This window comes from Amphiura filiformis, chromosome 1 (genome assembly GCF_039555335.1).
Source record: "Amphiura filiformis chromosome 1, Afil_fr2py, whole genome shotgun sequence".
Lineage (NCBI taxonomy): Eukaryota > Metazoa > Echinodermata > Ophiuroidea > Amphilepidida > Amphiuridae > Amphiura > Amphiura filiformis.
This window is the reverse complement of record NC_092628.1, coordinates 45225681-45240190: the sequence shown is the minus strand read 5'-3', so window position 1 is coordinate 45240190 and position 14510 is coordinate 45225681.

Here is a 14510-nt window from a genome sequence, read left to right as displayed (position 1 = left end):
AGTCAAAACACTAGAACCAGACTTTCTTGATGTCAAAATTCCCGCAATTTTATTAGCCCATATTCAGGTGTTTTTGTCAAATTTTACGTGTTTTTTCAGCTTTCCAGACTTTTTCATGAATGTGTATTCTCATGCCTGATGACAGTGTGTATATTCAAGAGGCTATCCCATGTTTGGTTCAAGTTCCTAAATTCATTCATTCATGTTTTATTATTTATAGTTAGTCAAGGTTGAAATTATGTGTCTTGTCTGTCATCAAAGTAAGCGGTATAAGACAGTACCCGTGTGGCAACCTGGCCAAGTGGGATGGCACCTTTCAGCAAGAAGAGCTGAGCTTTGACATGCAAAGGTGTCTTTGGGTCTGCAAAAGTTTGACTGCAAGGCAAAATGGGCTATTCCCCAGTTGAAATCCATACCCCCATATGGTTATGTAAAGGTCCTGAAAATGTTTTTAAAACATTTGAAAAAAGGGTTGGATGATGAAAAAAAAAACCAACATTTAAAAAAATGTTAACATAATGTCATTGTAAAATATTTTTGGCAAACATTTGTACTAAATATTTGTCAGTAAAACGTTTACTGGGTTGTGTCACAAGAGATTGATATTTATTCCTCAATTCCCTTCTCAAATTGATTCTACTAATTGGAGCAAGGGGTTTAATATTCACATTGTAGATCATTACTTGACAGCCTTTTGATACCAGTAAGTAATAGGATTGGTGAGGGGAAATCAATCTTTTAAACATAATTGTGTTCCAAATATTTTGTGAAAGTACAAACCTAAATGGTTTGAAGAATTATGTGAACAGCAACACCAATGATAACCTTAAAGATAATCAGGGGCAGATTTACCACAAGGTCAGATGGGTGATATCCAGGGCAGCCCAGGGCCCAGGTCCGGGGGGCCAGGGAGGGGCAAATTTAGGGGGATAAAATAAATACGATTTTCAAGAAAAGTAGAGAAAAGGAAAGTGGGAAATTAAGTGAAGCTTTGATTTGGAATGGTTTGGGTTGGGTGTAACATGTGGATGCGGATAGCCTAAGACCCTGTAAAAGGTAAATCTGGCCCTGAATATAGTGCCATTCTCTGTGCCTGTGTCCAGAAATCTCAAAAAATTGCTATATGGTGCTAAGATAAATAATATTTATTGACAATATATCAAAGACATTCGTAAACTGATGACTGCTATATTACACTTTGATTCACAGCATACAAAAATGTTTACCTATATCATTATGTGCTCTCAATACAGTGACACCTCTGGAATATGTGGCACAGTCTGGTCTATGGAGGCCAAAGGAGGAATTTTTAAAAATTGAGTTACTATAATTATTCCCATATACAAACATTAGATTATTGTATACTGAAAACACCCAAAGGTGTAGCATACTTTGCTCTAAGGTTATAAGTTTTTTATGTCTATTCTCTTATGTATTTTATTGTTTTTTCCTCCATATTTTTGCCTTTATCTCAATTTCAAATTTGCATCTTTTGGCCTCCATGGACCAGATTGCGTCGCATATTATCCTGAGTATGATATTGTCACCAGAAAGACTTGATTTCAATCCTAAATACCTATCACTATACAACCGAATTATATTGATGTCTAAAGTTAATCTTATACCTATTAAATACATCCAATGGTCAAAGGAAATGAATGAGGTGTCACTGTAGCTGAAACACATAATAATTGAAGCTCTACATACAATTTCTTATAAAAAATGTGTTTGATATCTTGATATTGAAGATGCATATGGCAATGAAATTGTTGAAGCAAAGTAATAAAAGGTCTACTATTTAATGTGGTTATTAATTATATAGATAAAGTATGTATTATTAGAAGTGTAATTCTCCCTAAAATAATTATCTTACTGTAAAGTTTGTTGAAAAGAACTTGGGACCAACTGAAGAGAAATATTTATCCTACAGAAATGCTTGAATGTAGATGTACCGCCATGTTATTACTTACCATGCTCACAAAGTGTGCTGAAAAAAAAGGGGCAAAAATTGGGCTATCCTTGTTGAAATCCATACACCCCCTATGGAAGACATCACCTTGATCTCCCACACATATCAGGGAGTTTGAATTCCAAATGGGGTTACTTGAATGGGTGACTTCATTTGAAATCTTCACCTCCTGTGTGGGAGATGAAGCTAGGTCATGTCTTCCATAGAGGTTGTATGGATTCAACTGCAATTACCCAATATATATTGAGGATAACTTGTAATGTGTTTTGAAATAAAGAAAAATATAATGTTCACATATTAGGAATTAATATAACTGTCATATTTGAAATCATCTGAGTCAATGGGGTCATACTTTGTAGAGGGTGAAATGTTCTTAAGATAGTGTTGATGAACCTGTATGATTTTACAAATATTGAAGAATGGTGTAAAAATTAGCAGTGAAGTTGGTTTGGACAACATCGGAGGTGCTGCATTCCAGTATCTATTATGTACAATAACTTACAATAATTTATTCTTCAGATGAAGCCAAGTCAAAAAAGTTACATTTTTGGATATTTCTTTTGCTAATAAGTCTGCTCCCACACCATTTAATCTATCTAGGAGAGTACACCTTTTATGTAAAATAGTTTTGGTAGTGTAGCGTCAAATTTGCTTTTTGTACAATACCCCCTTTCATTTTGTCAGAACTTATCTCCATATTTGCCTAAAGGTGCTTCTTTTTAACTTTGCCTTCCTAAATTTACGGTATCTTTAAAAAGATATCAAGTAATATTTGTACATTTTGTTCAGACTTCAAAATATAAATATTTGATATCAAATTATATACATCAAGATTATATTTATCATCATTTTTTCAAAAAAGAGTATCACATTTTGAAAAAATCATGAAATTTGTTTAAAACTGTTTATTATAAATTGTGAGATTAGTCAAGTTAGCTTAATAGGTTAAAAGCTGTTATCGTGCTTCTCTGCATCTGTGTTGCGTTATCGATATATTTATCATTTTCTGCCGCAACTCAATGCAACGCACTGCAATAAAACAAATTTAACTTTATTGCGATACTGCCAATGCAGTAATTTGGAAAGAGACTGCAATGCGGTTAATGCAACTCATCTCAACGCAGATGCAGTGAAGCAGGAACAGACCTTTATCGATCCATCACTCCCAAAGTATACTATGCCCCACACATGGCAATTTTTTCTGCACTGTAAGATTATTTACTAACGTAGCAACTAACCCTACAATGAATAAGCTAGGCACTGTATGTCAAGTTGGACAAATCTTTTAATTTTTTATTCTCGGGTATGATGAATTCCATGCAGATCCAATATAGGGCTATTCCAGTTGAAATCCACACTCCCCCTGTGGAAGATTTTGGAAATATCTTCCACAGAAGGAGTATGAATTTCAAATGGAATAAACACATTAGCAGAAACACGGTCACCCTCAGTGGAAGATTCAGGTTGAATCTTTCTCAAAGAGGGTGTATGAAATTCAAATGGAACTGCCTAATGTGCTCATTCCATTTAAAATTTATACTCCCTCTGTGGCAGATATTTCCAAAATCTTCCACAGGTGGAGTGTGGTCTTTAAATGGAGTAGTCCAATATAGGTGATGTGATCTTAAAACCGGGCATAACCTTTCATTTTTTGTATTTTGTCAATATTTCTGGGGAAAAAAAGGGTATTTTCCAGATTTATCAACCATTTTTATGTGGCTATTTGTTTCTGATTGAGCGCCTGCCACAGTTATTTAAAATTATTCCTGGGAGCTTAAAATTATCATAGACAAAACTTGCTATTGATTGTCAAATTTTACCTACATAGAAACAGGGGAGATTAGGGGTGTGATGGTTGTTCTATATGAAGGCTGAATAGGGTATTGCACTTGCTCAGAGTTGTATCCTTGAATGATGTCTAAATGATTACTCAAACCACTGCAATTCCTTTAAAGTTTGGTAAGACCAAGTGGGTAGTGCACTGTAATAATGCACCTTTACCTCTTTTCCTGTTATACTGGTTAATAATGAAGTACTAAAACTTTGTACTTCACATCATTTCGCATTATAAATGCATATGTAAACTTGCCATCATTTCACATTATGAATGCATAATATATATGTAAGCTTGTCACCTGTATGTTTTAAGGCATTTGGTGTTCATATTTTATCAACCTTGTTATGTCTTGTTACATAAATAAAACATGGATTTTATTGTTTAACACCCTGAGCACTACCTGTCGATCTAACATTGTCTCTGATTGGTCAATTACATGATATCTTCACTTTAATCACCAATCAGAATGGAGCTTTGCAAATAATTCACCCCAATTTTTTATGTGGTGAAATTATTCTAACAATGTTGCTGATTGGGCCAATTGATAATGATAACTTCTTTTTGGCCAATCGGCAGGTAGTTCTCATGGGGTTAAGTCATGTCTGGAAGCAAGGATTAAATCCCAAGTCGTCTACACACATTATACATGCAAGTGCAGGCTATATCAAAATGATGGTACCCCATAAGTTTTGATGGTTATTGAAAAGCCTACTTCTTCCAAATGACCATAATATATTGTTATATGACTGTTTATGACGTTAATCAACCAATTATGTGGATCCTACGCTGCATTTTGATGTGGCAGTCATGTCCATAATCCCTGGAAACTGAATGGGTACAAATGATTTTGGATAGAGCTTGTGTTGCAAATTATTTTCACAGAATTTTGTATTATTCCAATGCGTTTTTGTTCCTTTCTTTTTCTTAATTGATAATAGATTATATCTTCAAAGGATGCTCAAACAATACTACATATAATCTGTGTAATGTGTGATTTGTTGAAGAATCATGTAGCGTAATCTTTTTTTTTAATCCTCTCAATTTTGTAATAATCCCTCAATTGTATCATATTCTGGTTTAAATAATAGCAATATGTATCATTTAGTCGTAATTTATTTACTCTCTTACCCAGCAAACACAAAACTTTTGACAGAAAACGTTTTAATGTCACCTTATATAAAAGGTATAATGGTTTAATAACATTCAGATAACATTTTTGAAAATTCAATGCAAAATATTCTAACATAATAGTATTAGGTGTTTGACAAAATATTTTGTAAAACTGTTTACCAACAAATATTTAGCAGTAACATTTTGAAAACATGTTAAAAATGTTTTGGTAGTGTTTTTCCATATATGTTTGAAAAATATTTTCAAAATCTTTAAATAACCTGACATTTAAATGTTATGAAAACATTTTGACCGAATCCAAAACGCATTTATAACACATTTGAAAAACATTTTTGTACTTGCTGGGTACCAATTAATATTGATATAGCCTTGATTCAAGCTGTAGTGCATTTTAGGATATTTTTGGTATATCTTCATTTGACTTCTACTATAATACCACATGTTTAGAGATATCAAGCAAGTGTCAAATCCTGCTTCTTTCTAGTTTGCACAACTTTTGGACAACAGCAAGAACTCCCTGAAGGCATGTCACTATTAAACAGCCGACAGGGGGAGGGAGGACTTTTAAAATAACACACCAATTGGGATTAGATTAATTAGTAAAGATTATTTTGACAAGGGACTAGGTTATTTCTACAGTCTATAGTTCTTGGGTATTATAGGCCTACAGCATGAGACGGGGAAGTGGTATACCAGTGGCTAGAATACTTAGTACTTTGGTATAGGCCTATATTATTAGTATGCTAGTTCTTTTAGCATGTTTAAAGGGGAGGGAGAACATGTTTAAGAACCGGAGCTTGGTCATAGAGTGACAAGGGCCATAGCCGAAAAAAGAATAAGATATCATATCACAGCAACAACAGGTCCAAAAGGGCTTGAGCAAGTCTATATTGATATAGCAGGTCCTAATTTTGCGATGCATTGTGATTTTGCATCATTAGTCCAAGTATTACTAATCACATGTTTATTATTCAGTGTTACCTTATTTTGCAAATCATGTAATCAAACATATTGGAAGGGAATGTTTATGTTTTGTACAAGGGTACCTTGAACGTTCAATTTGCATTCAAACTACCACATTAAATTGACTTGATAATTAAGAATAAACTTTTAATTAACATGCTTAATTTAAGACTGCTGACTTGGAGTATTATGTGTAAGATAAGCCTTGCACATAAGCCCAGGCATGATATTTTCCTTATTTAAATAGAAATCCCTACATATTGGAAGGGAATGTTTATGTTTTGGACGTGGGTACCTTGAACGTTATATTTGCATTCGGACTACTGAATCAAATTGACTTCATTAAGATTACACTTTTTAATAACATGCTTAATTTGAGATTACTGACTGGAAGTATTGTGTTGATAAGCCTTACACATAAGCCATGCATGACAAAGTAATCTGTCATAGCCTAGCTTGAGTTACGAACACACAGCTGTTCCGTTTGAAATCCATTCACCCCTATGGAAGATGTAAACTTAATCTTCCACACAAGGGGTGTGACTTTCAAATGGGGTTACCTGAATGGGTGACTCCATTTGGTGACTCTGTGGAAGACATTAACTTAATCTTTCACACAGGGAGTGTGAATTTCAAATAGGGTTACCTAAGTGGGTGACTCCATTTGAAATCTATACCCCCTGTGTGGGAGATTAAGGTCATGTCTCACATAGGGGGTGTATGTTTGTCAACTGGAATAGCCTAATAACCTCAAATCAAGCACTGTGTACACTTTTTGTGATATAAGCTGCAAGTTTTAACTTGAGGTGAGCAAACCTATAGTCCACCCAATTTGTGTCCGAGGAGCAGAAATTAGATGATCACTCCTAATAATAAGTATTCCCATTTGACCAGAATAATATGTGTTATAAATTATAATATTTATTTAAGTAATGAAAAAAGATACACGTACTTGCATTTTAGATTGTGAATATCTAACCATAAAAAATATTGTGAAAGTCGGACTATGGTGCCCTACTCTTTTTGAACCTGGCCACAAGGAACAGTAACTCACTGTAGTTTCAACTTGTTTGTACTGGGTATTTTGCTAAATGGGCTATTCCATTTGAAATCCACACTACCCCTGTGGAAGATTTTGGAAATATCTGCCACAGGGGGAGTATGAATTTCAAATGGAATGAGCACATTAGGCAGCTCCATTCAAATTTCATACACCCTCTGAGAAAGATTCAACCTGAATCTTCCACAGAGGGAGGGAGGGTGAGTTTCAAATGGAGCTACTAAAGTGTCATTCTAGATGAAGTGAAATTAAACTATTACTCAAAGCGGAAAATGAGCTCACCTGAGAGCTTTCGAAACGTAACACTGTTTCTTGTTCACTCGGTATAGATGGACTGGTGAATGATGCTTGTTACTGGTCAGAGACCGTCGAACCGTGACGTGAGTCACGTGACATGCTCTGACGCAGTAAAGAGTTGTAAGCTCCGGAGAGTCTGTGGCGGCCCTGGTCTTTGTTCAAATCACTTTTGCTGGTCCTGATGTGAATGGATTCCTTAACGCCCCTCCGGAACCAATCCGTTTCTCTGTCAAGTATTTTGACGTCTTTCCACTCAATGCTGTGACCTGCCTTTTGATGGTCACCAACAGGAGAAGTGTCATTCTATTTAAAATTCATGCTCCCCCTGTGGAAGGTATTTCCAAAATCTTCCACAGGGGTAGTGTGGATTTTAGATGGAATAGCCCAATGTACCGGAAGTTGTGATAAAACTTTGTTATGATATGAATTAAATAAAGAAGTATACTTCAAATATGTATAACTTCAGATATGTATAATGTGCGACAAGAATATACTATTAAATATTGATGAAATGCAGTCTGAGCGATGAGTGTCATTATTAATGTGAATTGACTAGCGTAATATATAACCGGAAACAAATATAAATAATAAATGGGAAATAAAAAGCTTTCATCTATTAGCTTTCATCTATATGCTTTCATTAAATGCATTAAATATATACTAAAACGTTCAAATTCTGAAAAGAAACGCAATGGTACTGGGTGAGGCGAATTACGGCAAATGCAATGAGTCTTGCTCGTTTCATGCAAATTTTATTGGAGATAGGCTTCAGAAAATACGTGTTTTTACTTAGTAGAATATCAAATTGCTAGGATCAAAAACTCAGGTCACTAAAAACTTTGAAAAAAAAGAACGGTTGAAAAAAAAACTCCCTCAATTTAGTTTAAAAAAATTACCTGCATACACCATGATAATTTACTCATTAGACCGAAAAGTGCAAGAAATTGCCACTTTGTAACTCAAAGCATAGAACATTTTAGTTCCAGCAACAAGATATTAGTCATTGCCTCCTTTATCAAATATTTAAGGTGGTCACCCCTTGATAAATTTGTGACTATTTTTGCATTTTTCTCAAAAAACGATAACACACTAGTAACAAAAGTTATGTATATTATAGGGGCAAGGAATCCAGTTACTACACTGGAATTTCAGTGACCCAAGACAAGCGGTAAGTTATTTATGATAAGAAAAGAGGTACCGCTAGAATGTACCTCATTTCTTAACATGAACCACTTGTCTTGAATCACTGAAATTTCAGTGTGAAGTAATTGGATTCCTTGCCCCTATAATATACATAACTTTTATTACCAGTGTGTAGTTATTTTTTGAGAAAAATGCAAAATTAGTCACAAAATGTATCATTTTATTTAAAATGTACCACCTTAAAGTCAAATGTAATTTGCTTAGGATTGCGCCGAGAATGATTTAGAACACACTGTATATAAAAGACACACGTAGTCATGTTTTGTAGTTGATTTTATTTATGAAAATTAAGAATTACTACTGAATATTTACAACTTGAAGATTTTGAATATATTTCTTATTTCACATCACATATAATACCATATGATAATTATTTGTGAATATAACATTTTTTGTAATGATTTAAATATAAAAGCAATTTACAAAAACAATTGCATAAAAGTTGAGAAATTCACTACAATTATATTATATTATATTATACACTGTACTATGGACAATGATGGAAATTAATATTTCAAATAATGTGGTACAATTAAATACAGGCAGTTGTAAGTGCATAGACGAGTTATTAATAATGAATTGCACTATAAAACTATAATCTAAAACAGGTATAGTAATACCAACCGTATCCAGTGGCGTAAGGGGCAGCTTCCCCCCCCCTACCTCAGTGGGATGCTGGCTGCCCCGATATTTAACATTCTTAGGCCTTTTGTACTTTTTATCCCATTTTTTACCATATTCGTTAAATTTTGCCCCTCCCCTTGAAGGTTGCTTCCCCCCCCCCCCCTTTGCCACCCCACCCTCTAAAAAGTCTTTGCTACCCCATTTGCCGTATTGACGTCCGTTGGAGGCATGCACAAAGTTGAAGTTCCAAAGAACGTCTCTACAATACCGTAAAAACTTGATAGTTAGCATATGTGCTTACTATCGAGCGCTTTTGAAAACATGAAATTGTGCCAAAGTCCGGTTTTATCAACTGAGCTAATGGGGTTGAGACATACATTCGCAGGTTTACTTGTTCGTATATAACTATGTGTATCAATGATTTGCTCAAAACCCGTTAAACTTCTGTGGATTGGGCTCTTCATGTTTGCATGTTTTAAAAGCGCTTGATAGTAACCACATATGCTAACTATCGGGTTTTTACGGTACCGTAAAAATTCGATGATACGCATATGCGCCTATTAACGATTTGTTCGGACAAGAAAGAAACATATACTTTCATTTTTTTTCAATTTACAAATATCTGTAACACACATTTTGTAAATTAAAAGATAAAAATTGAAAAAGTTTAAAAAACTACCCTAAAAATTCATTCTTGTCCGAGCAACTCGTTAATATGCGCATATGCTTATTATCGAATATTTACGGTAGAACATTTGGCTTTCATTCCAATGCGAATTTGTACTTATATCCTTTGGAGTCAACAAGAGTCTACGATCCACTTCTGACATCACATATATAAGTCAGCAGCATGGAACATAGCTTTCAACAAAAACAAGAGTTTACAACGTGCATGTATAGATGAAAATGAATGGAAATTATATAGGTTGTCTAAACAATTATAGGCTATATTTCGTTCTAATAATATGGAATTATCTTTATTTTTCTATAGGTGTTGAAGTAATTGGCTCATTAACCCTATGAAAAAACAACCTTGAGTGTTGTTATACGGAATAGAAATATCTGTGTCTCGAGAAATGCTGAGATAACATACTATATTGCCATGTTCACTTTATACTAATCAAATGTGAAAAAAAAAACATTTAAAGAAATAATTGAAATCCACATAGTGGTAGAGGTGTGAAGGACCAATGGGCTATTCCATTTAAAATCCACACTACCTCTGTGGAAGATTTAGCTAAAGTCTTCCACAGATGGAGTATAAGTTTTGAATAGAATAGACACTTGGGTAACTTCCATTTTAAATATATACTCACTCCAGTTGTGGAAGATATAGGTAAAGCCATAATACAGGGGGAGTATGAGTTTCAAAATGATTAACCCTGAGCAGTTGCATTTGAAAAAACATAATCCCCCTGTGGAAGATATTTCCAAAATCTTCCACAGGGGTAGTGTGGATTTCAACTGGAACAGCCCAATCTAGATTTTACCCAATCTGACTGAATCTCAGCACGACTTTCGGTTGTTGAAATACGATTTCAGTGACACACCTATTTGAAGTCGGACCAGTGCAGTTTGTTTGACTGACAAATTGCCATGAATAGGCCTATTATGCCTAACCAGATTTTTGTATTTGTCTAAGTTTGTGCATGTTAAAACTCCTTGAGCACTACCTGCCGATCTAACATTGCCTCTGATTGGTCAGTTACATGATATCTTCACTTTAATCACCAATCAGAATGGAGCTTTGCAAATGATTCATTTAATTTTTTGCGTGGTGAAATTATTCTAACAATGTTGCTGATTGGGCCAATTGATAATGAAAACTTCTTTTGGCCAATCGGCATGGGGTTGAATAATATGATACACGCATTGTTTATAATCTACGAGAATATTTCAGATACAAAGGGAATATTACAGAGGCATGATGTGGTATAATCCCGAGAAATTGAAAAGTTACTATAATTACTCGTATACGTATTATTTGCAAGTAAACCCGTGAACGGGAAAGTCTACTCTACAGCTTGTGCGTAATTCTTGCATGTAACCCGGAAAGTAGAAAGTGTACTTTATTTGTTCGCTCTCAAAAGAAGGTTTAGGCCTGTACTTAATTTTCAGGAACAAAATTCTTGCATGTGAACCCACGAAATGGAAAGAAAGGCCCCCTTATTTGCTATGCGATTCTTGAATCTCAACTCGCCTGGGCACCTGAAAACATACACTTACAGAATGTCAACCTAATTTGCCGTTATGCGATTCTTGCATGTCAACATAGTCAACCCAAGAAATGTGGTTTATTCTTATAGTGTAAGAGAGCACGAAATACTAATAGGATTAGAGTTAGAGTTAGGGTTAGGAATTAGGGATAGGGTTAGGATTAGAGTTGGGATTTGTTTGGTATTCTCTTACACGAAGGATACACTAGAAATTGAAAGGCTGCCTTACTTGCTTCCAGGCCCGTACGCAGGGGGGGTGCGGTGGGTGCGACCGCACCTCCCCAAATTTGCAAAAGTATACAAAAAGTCCCAAAAGTTTGGGTCAAAAAAGGTCCAAATTTGGGGAGGAAAGTCCACTTTTCACAAAATCCCCCCCCCCTTTGGAAAAAAGTCCACTTTTTCAAAATCAGCACCTCTCCCAAAAAAAAATCCTGCGTACGGGCCTGCTTGCTTCAATTGGATTCTTGCATCTCAACCCACATGACCAGGGGAATAGAAAGTTTACCTATTTACAGGTATACAGTTGTTGTGTGTGAACACATGCAGAAAGTATGTTCTTGCGATTCTTGCATTTGAGTGCAGGAAAGTGAACAGCCGTCCTGTAGGCCTAATTCTTGCATGTGAACCCTGAAAATGGAAAGTCTACATTACTCATCTCTAGTCTTAAATGTGAACACAGGGTGCGTCTAGTTTATACCTCATTTGCAGGCACGTATATAATTCTCATACAAAATAAAGTGTAAGCCTATATGTTTTGCTATATAATTAAGGCGTGCTACGACTATTACCGTATTATATAATTGCTTACATTACATTACATGGCATGTTTCTTTCGGCTTATATAGAAATGATTGAGAATGATGTAATTGCAAAAGTAAAAGGATTTTACTGCTACAACTTTTCCCGCCGCTACTACTACTTCTGTTATTACTTTTCCAGGAAACATTGACAAATCAATTGCTTGCAGTTGAAATGTTTCAAATTGGCGATGAGAATGCAAGTTGCATGCAGTAAGCGTAAAGCAGGAAAGTCTGAATCACAAGCGTAAAGCAGGAAAGTCTGAATCACCGTCAAAGTAATTGACGATTCATTGGATAAATGGATATGAAAATGACTTGCACAAATTGCTTACCCAACTAAAAAGACTCTAAAAGCTGATAAATAGAAAATCATATTAATTTTTCATTCATTTGAAACCAAAATAATATGCTAACTTATAGATGGGCATTTTTTCTGCGCAATGAGGAAAGTCAGTCGACCTTTTTCCCTACCTCCCACCATACACTAGTTCATGTTCATTTGAGCTGATGTCCTCACCAGAATCACGAATATGGTGGACGATGACTAATACCTTTAATACGTTTCCGTCCTATTTCATTGTTTAGAATAATAGAAACCGGAAGGAACCGGACGGAACCAGCGGTTAACCGCCGGTCGAGTTTTGATTTCATCCCTAAGGAAAAGATAAAATAATCATTTGTTGGGGTACATGTTATTATAAAAGTGATGATGTGACAAAATGAATTAAAATCACGTTAACACGGCAAAATGTGCAAAGAAGTAAAGAACTGTATAAATATAAAGTTTATACTCATATTTTACACATTACAATAATAAAAAAAGAGACAGTTTGCGTCACATAGTTATAATAAACTATGACAAATATTCTATAATGTAGGCCTATAGTTGCCGGTGGGTTACAAATGTGCGATCGACCTATCTTTAATATACATAATTAATTTCAGTGTTTTCAAGCTTATTTGAACTTTCAATAAAATGCTGCACTTTCTTTCAACTCTATGTGACAACACAATATACATACTTTAATCCATGTCCCAAATTATATGCATATAAACAGAATATTACTTGAGTTCATTACTTGAGGCAATACCGTAAAATATCGTATATAAGCATAGACTTCTCCGTAGTCCACTTGCCAATTGTGCACTACTCTGGCTATTACATTTAAGCTTAAAACTCTGATTTAATTAATAAGTGCACAATTGATAGATTTTCACAACTGATCTTTTCAGTCACCGTACGCCCTCTGTTTGTTAGCTTCCCAAGTGGACTACTGACTTAGCCTTGAGAGTTAGGCCAATTTCTGGCCTAACTAAAATTGGTGATGATGTAATGCATCTTTAAAAATGAATCTGGCTTGTGATTGGTCGCCCAGATCTCGTTATTGTTTAAATCCTCCCGACGCGTACTGGTACCATTATAACTATACATGGTACACAACTATCTAGGGAATGCGGCGCTTTTGTGCTGGTGGATGAACGTATGCATCTAGCGCGTATTGTACCACCATGCTTAGTCTTGTGGTTAGATTTTATTGATAAACAAGTAAAAATAATAATACTGTATGATTGACAGTGTGTGAGTCCCGCGGTAAAGTTCTGCTTAAAAGTGAAAGTCCATAGTCGTTTTTTCGGATAATAAACTGGCAGATTCTAAAATTAGAATTGTTCAGTATTGAAGTGTCATTATAATTATGCCATTATGATATGTTGCATTCAATAATATAAGCCTACGTAGGGCCTATACTTTACTTTTACTGTCACAAATATAATTATATAGCCTAAACTTTTTCATAACCATTTTATACTAGTATTTTGATGTACTAAATATCAGTATAATTTCGAGTTCAACTGAATGCGTTCATCATGATTAATAACATTTTTATTTATCAAAAATCGACTATGGCATAGTCTAATATAAGCATAGATGCCTATAAACGGGTTGCTCAGACAAGAGCGCATTTTTACGGTATATTGTTAAACATAAAGAAATGTTAACACAGATATTTGTAAATTACCAGAAAAAAATGAAAACGTTTAACAAGCCACTGTAAAACTTCGTTCAGAGCAACCCGTTTATAAGCACGTATGCTTAATTACGAATTTTTACAGTATGCCAACTTAAATTTTTTCAAATTGTCTTCTTAATCTTGCAAATTGGAAGAAAAAGCTATGAAATTCTCACACTCAGTGAAGTAGGGCGTTTCTTTTCTAATATATTCCATTGTTGACATGTTCAATGACAATAACAACATATTTATTGACAAGCAATTAACATTGGCGGTTCAAACAATAGAAACACTTGAAAGAGAAATGAAGTGTAAACCTTTTCAATATATCTACAATACAAATTAAAAACACCTTTTAGACAGATGAAATCTATGAATATGAGATTTTTAATAAAACTACA